The sequence below is a fragment of the Polypterus senegalus genome, chromosome 6, assembly GCF_016835505.1.
Source record: "Polypterus senegalus isolate Bchr_013 chromosome 6, ASM1683550v1, whole genome shotgun sequence".
NCBI classification, from domain to species: domain Eukaryota; kingdom Metazoa; phylum Chordata; class Cladistia; order Polypteriformes; family Polypteridae; genus Polypterus; species Polypterus senegalus.
In genome coordinates, this window is record NC_053159.1 from 175,790,986 (window position 1) to 175,797,843 (window position 6,858).

The window sequence follows — 6,858 nt, forward strand, 5'->3', positions numbered from 1 at the left end:
CGACAACCGCCAATGCCTCTTAAACATCTTAGACTCACAGGTGACAATTTCAGTAGTGGACACTTTGATGTTTATGAATGTTTAAACTCTCAAAAGCTGGATGTGAAGTTATCGATGAAACCGGTTGTATGCTTACAACGCTTGACAGATGCCGAATGTCACTTCAACACAAGTCCTACAAATACTGTTGTAATTAAAACAAACCATAAAACTCAAACCGATTATGACAGCAGCAATCCAAGCCGTGAGATTTGAGACAAGATTACTGTTCACATGGCCAACTAACTGTACGTTGCATGCTCAAGAGTAAGCTCAGCGCACAGCTTGGTCATATTACAACTGGAGGGCCGAACTCGCAATGTGGTATACAAAGAGATCCTTAACAAATAATTATTGGTATATTTTCCCTCAGTTTAAAAAGGTTTCATTTCCTTCTTAATAAAAATTTGAAGGCAGTACTTCGCCGCTGCGAAGCGCGGGTATTTTGCTATATATATATATATATATATATATATATATATATATATATATATATATATATATATATATATATATATAATGGAACACATGCTATATTGCACAAATTATAATTGAATACTTATTACAACATAAAACTAAAAAAACGACTATTTTAGAATTACACTGAATGCGAATTATAATTGTTTTATTTGCAGACTTCCAGCGTCCTGCTCACCTCAGCCGCTCAGTGTGTACGGTGTCCTGCCTGCGGCTTCTCCATCCGCCTGCTCTCAACGCCTTACGCGCTGCACTTCTACCTAAACGACAACGCCGGGATCTCCGACGAAGAGGTGCCTGTGTTGGATGCCAATTCGAATTCTCTTTGTTGCCAAGACAACTTGGGAGTGACTTATGGTAATGAACAAGAACTGTGTCGCTTCATCCAGTTTTGCAGCGATCTAAAATATGATGAATATAATAAAACGAAAAATGTTCATACAGGCGTGTTACTTAGAAATGTAAGTGTGAATTGCTCATATCATGTTTTTTAGGACAATAAACAGTTTGTTCATTTCTTTTTGGAAAGCGTGCGTATTGCGTTAAATGTGTCAGAGGTTGTATCCAGGTTGTATCAAGTTGCTTGAATGACTCATTTATTAGAAAATTATCATTTTATGATGTGCGTGTATATGTTTTGGCAGATCTACTTTTCGTTCGGCTATTTTTAGCCTTGAAGGGAGTGTGTACGGCGGTGATTCGCATTAAATTGCATAGCCGTATAATTTTATTTTGCAAAAGAGAGGAGGAATTGGAGTTCGCCCAAACTACAATGAATGAAAAGCACGTCACTTTTGGGAAAGAACTCATTTAATCAACTGACGTATCAGATTTACTCATAAGCAGTGCGTTTCGAGTTTTCAGTTAATGAGGTCCGTGCGACGTGAAAATAGGTAAACACCGATGGAAGTAAAACACTACAGTAAAGCACTTCTGTCGAAACTGACATACAATATATTAGCCAAATAACAATCTTTGAGCAGGTAACAATGTACAGAGAAACAACTATAAACCAAATTGAAGATGACCTTCAATTCAGTTTTTCCCAAATCACGTTTTCTATGGTAGGTACCGTAGTATATTTATTTAGGTAACATCATATCGGGAATACACCATGGATAGGACGCTACACCATCCAAGAACACAGCACCAAATAACTTACGCACTCCTATGACATTAGGGTTGCTGTAGGCGACTGTAAGAGCGGAGTTTGAAACAAACGCCAACACAGGCAGAAGTAGAAAGGAGAATCTCCTGGCTCCAGTGCCACCATAACACTTTTTTAAAACTGTTCTTTTCTTTATTATAATATTATTGCCAGCGCAGTAAACGGTCCAAGTAAGAACACAAAATCACTTGAATATAATTCAACATTTTACTGAATTCATTTTATCAGGATTGGGCCGAAGCCTAACCATGTATCATTAGATTGTGAGAAGAAAAGTACATAAGAAGTCAACGTTCATATAAGAAAACAATAAGAATATGCGATATATTTTACTAATGGAAACGCTCAGTTGTTGTGCCTTTAATTGCAATAAAGTTCTGCTTTCTCAGGTAAGTCGTTAAAAACGAACCGACCTTTCAAAACATTTATCCCAATCTTTATCAACGCACATTCCAATAGTCTGACTGAACTCTCTGACATTTACAATACTGCAGTAAGTGAATGGCATGTTAACAGGGTGTGGAACTTCATTTGTTTTTAACAAATCATTGGTAGAAGATTTCTTTTTTAAACTTTACTGTAATAATAATTAGTTTAATGGTTGAACAGCAATGATACTGTTCTTAGTAAAGTTAAGTTTGTGCTGCCCTGTTCATAACTTCTGCAAAACTGAAACCAAATAATTATATATTCATTTATCATACTACATGTGACTTTTGCAAAAGAGCTTCTTCTTCTTTTTTTTTCTACTTCTTCTTCTTCTTGTTCTTCTTCTAGGATCTGATGCAAAAGAACAGTCTATATAGAAAAGGGCAGCAGTGGACCATGGGAGGCAAATTGGGGGCCGGAAAATTTGGGTCTGTCTTTGAAGTGTTTGATTTAAACAGTAATTTCCTATGTGCTGCAAAGCAGGTATGTCCAAATCATAACTGAAAATGTGATAGATAGATAGATAGATAGATAGATAGATAGATAGATAGATAGATAGATAGATGTGAAAGGCACTATATGATAGATAGATAGATAGATAGATAGATAGATAGATAGATAGATAGATAGATAGATAGATAGATAGATAGATATGAATGTGCTATTTAATAGATAGATAGATAGATAGATAGATAGATAGATAGATAGATAGATAGATAGATAGATAGATATGAAAGGCACTATATGATAGATAGATAGATAGATAGATAGATAGATAGATAGATAGATAGATACTTTATTAATATGCAATATACTGTTTACAGCAGTGATCTTCAATAACATCAAAGATATAAGGTTGGCTGACAGCAAAGTGAACAGACTAGGGTTCCAGATTTTAAAACCTTGTAAATGATTTTAGATATTATTATTATTAATAACAATATATTTTATTTAGGGTTAAGGGTTAGGGTGTCAAGCTCAAGGCGCTTATTTAATATAACATAAGATAGTGAAAAGTTATGGTAAATGATCAGCTATAATAAAACTTATGTGTATTCCTTCCCACTAAATTCAGAGTACACAAACTTGCTGAAAACCTGCACTCCCGAAATATTTCCCAAGTAGAACCAATTATGTTACAAAGAGACAGCTATTATAGCCCATTATCAGCGTGACATTGATTGCTGACACATACTGTACTTTAAATTATGCATGATAAAGTGAAGTGTATATGAATTGCATGCACTAAATGAACTATTGTAATTGCTCTGTCTGAACTTAACTTCTGTATTTTACTTTTGTTTATAATCTGTGTTTTATCTGTTGTTTGGTGTCCTTGAGTGTTTAGAAAGGTGCCAACAAATAAATAAAATGTATTTTATTATTATTATTATTATTATTATTATTATTATTAATCTAAACTTAGTGTAGACTTTGGGTGTCAAAGCACAGAATATATGCAGTATATTATATTTTGAGTGTGGATATGAAATATAGGTGTATACAAGTGTATATATTTTTTCAAACATGAGTACAGGTCTAATTAAATATGTACATGCATGAAACAATAATTTATATTATATAAGCCAACTTTAATCAATTAAACAAAATGTGGGATGTAAGGAAGTGGAACATTAATAATATTCCCACAAAGTAATGTTTTCTGTAGCACAGGGAGGATTTCCATTAAATTAATCGCTATGATTGAATTTCCGAGTGATTTGTATTGAATGAATAATGCCTGCTGTATTATGAATTAAAGCCTAAAACTGTGTCTGTAAATGTACTTCTTGTCTGTGTAATAATTTTATTAGGTAAGTATAAAGTGTTTTATTATTCTGTATTTTACATCATAATTTAGAAAAAGAGGAAGGATTAATTTACATTAACTCTTTTAAATATTCATTTTAGCACTAGTCAGGAGCTCATGTAAATATCAAAAAGATAAAATAGACTTCTTATTTTGGAAGGTGAAGTTGAAGAACTTCATGCCTCAGGAGCTGGAAATTTGGCCAAACCTGAGCAGACATTATGTCGTGGAGCTGTTTGGAGCAGTTCTGGAAGATGATCATGTCATATACTTCATGCATCTTGCTAATGGTATAACAAGACATCATTTTACTATATTCAAACAGAATTTTCCATTTTTTTAAAGTCTACGACACCTAAGGTGCACTTTATCTGTTGACACTAGCTTACAAATGTGTACATACTCCGTTTTATTCAGAGATATTCTACTCATTCCAGTTTTACATTAGACTAGTATGTTCAAATATTAAGAAGGTAATTTTTTGAGTTTATGGGAAGTCACAGTCAACAGGTGATATTAGAGAGTGTTTACGACCGAAGTTCTGATAATGAACTTACAAACATTAGTATGTATTTTTCATTTAGAATTTGTCATTCATGTCATCCTCACAGGTGGCGCAGTGGTAGTGCTGCTGCAAGGAGATTGTGGGTTCGCTTCCTGGGTCCTCCCTGTGTGGCGAGCACTTTGAGTAGTGAGAAAAGCGCTATATAAATGTAAAGAATTATTATTATTTTTATATAGGATCCCTTCAGATTTATCAATCATTAACATTTATATACAGTGTCATGAAAAAAGTATTGGACCTATTCTGATGCTTGTTTTTGCTGTGAATGTTATTAAATCATCAACCATAACTCACTATTAGATAAGATACCATTAATATGCACATAACACACAGTTTTCATATTAATCTAAGAAAGTGATTCAATACCAAATACTAGTCTGAAAACAATCTGACTAAATACTAGCCTGAAAAAATCTATCCCCTATCAACTGTAGGTAAATATTTCACATAGTTATTGATCAGTCCCTAATACAGAATCCACTGTACGGAACTACTTCAGATATTTGTGTGTTTTTGAGGCAAGAACTGCTTGTTTCAGGACCCTTTTCACAATCTAAGGATTGTAATCAGGAAATGGAAGGCCACAGGCACAGTTGCTGTTAAACCCAACAGGTCTGACAGGCCAAGAAAAATACAGGAGCAGCATATAGGCAGGATTTTGAGAATGGTTACAGACAACACACAGATCACCTCCAAAGACCTGCAAGAACATCTCACTGCAGATGGTATATCTGTCCATCAGTCTACAATTCAGCACAATTTGCACAAAGAACATCTGTATGGCAGGGTGATGAGAAAGAAGCCCTTTCTGCACTCACGCCACAAACAGAGTCACTTGTTGTATGCCAGTGCTCATTTAGACAAGCCAGATTCATTTTAGAACAAAGTGCTTTGGACTGAAGAGACAGAAATTGAGTTATTTGGTCATAACAAAAAGCATTTTGCATGGAGGGTGGAGGTTCCATCATGCTGTGGGGCTGTGTAGCTAGTTCAAGGACTGGGGCCCTTGTTAAAGTCGAGGGTCAGATAAATTCAACCCAGTATCAACAAACTCTTCAAGATAATGTTCAAGCATCAGTAACAAAGTTGAAGTTATGCAGGAGTTGGATATTCCAACAAGACAATGACCCAAAAAACAGTTCAAAATTTACAAAGACATTCATGCAGAGGGAGAAGTACAATGTTCTGGAATGGCCGTCACAGTCCCCTGACTTGAATATCATCGAAAATCTATGGGATGATTTGAAGCAGGCTGTCCATGCTCAGCAGCCATCAAATTGAACTGAACCGGAGAGATTTTGTATGGAAGAATAGTCAGAAATACCTCCATCCAGAATCCAGACACTCATCAGAGGCTATAGGAGGCGTCTAGAGTTAGATTTAAAAAAGGAGGCTCAACTAAGTATTGATGTCATATCTCTGTTGAGGTGCCTAAATTTATGCACCTGTCTAATTTTGTCATGATGCATATTGCATATTTTCTGTTAACCCATTAAACTTAATGTCACTGCTGAAATCCTACTGTTTCCATAAGGCATGTCAGATAGTACAAGGAAGTTGCTACTTTGAAAGCTCAGCCAACGATAAAAAAAATCCAAAGAATTAAGAGGGGTTCCCAAACTTTTTCATATGACTGTACATGATCAATTTTGCATAGATTTTCCATCTGTCTATTTTAGTTGTTAACAGTTGTTACATTTAGGTAACGTAATGCAAAACTATCTACATCTTTAGCGGCTCAAGGAAATGTTTTTTAAAATTGCTTTAAAAAATTAATATGAAAGGAGGAGAACATGTAGAATTTTATTATGGCATTTTCAAATACTGTAATTAGTGAATTTGTGTCAACCTAATATTTTGATCAGAAGGATATGTTTTTAAATAAAGTAATGCAATTCACTTTAAGAGAGTATTTCTACACCACAGACAATGTTGTGCAGCAGGCAGGTGACGTACCGTGAACCTTTACAGACATGTTAAGTGGACGGGAACCTAAACATCTCATTTACAATACAATACAATACAGTTTATTTTTGTATAGCCCAAAATCACAAAGGAAGTGCCACAATGGGCTTTAACAGGCCCTGCCTTTTGACAGCCCCCCAGCCTTGACTCTCTGAGAAGACAAGGAAAAACTCCCAATAAAAACCTAGTAGGGAAAAATGGAAGGTTCATTTCAAAATAAAGGTGGAGAGAAAATCACATCTCTCAGCCAACCTGATTAAGTTGACACAATGTCAAATGTTGTTATCAATGAATTTATTAAAAAGTTTAAATTACTTTCAATTGTATCTTGAAGTAATTATTATGATTGTGTCAGCTAAACATATTAAGTAATGTTTGTAATTCAGACAGTTTAACAGAAATTGA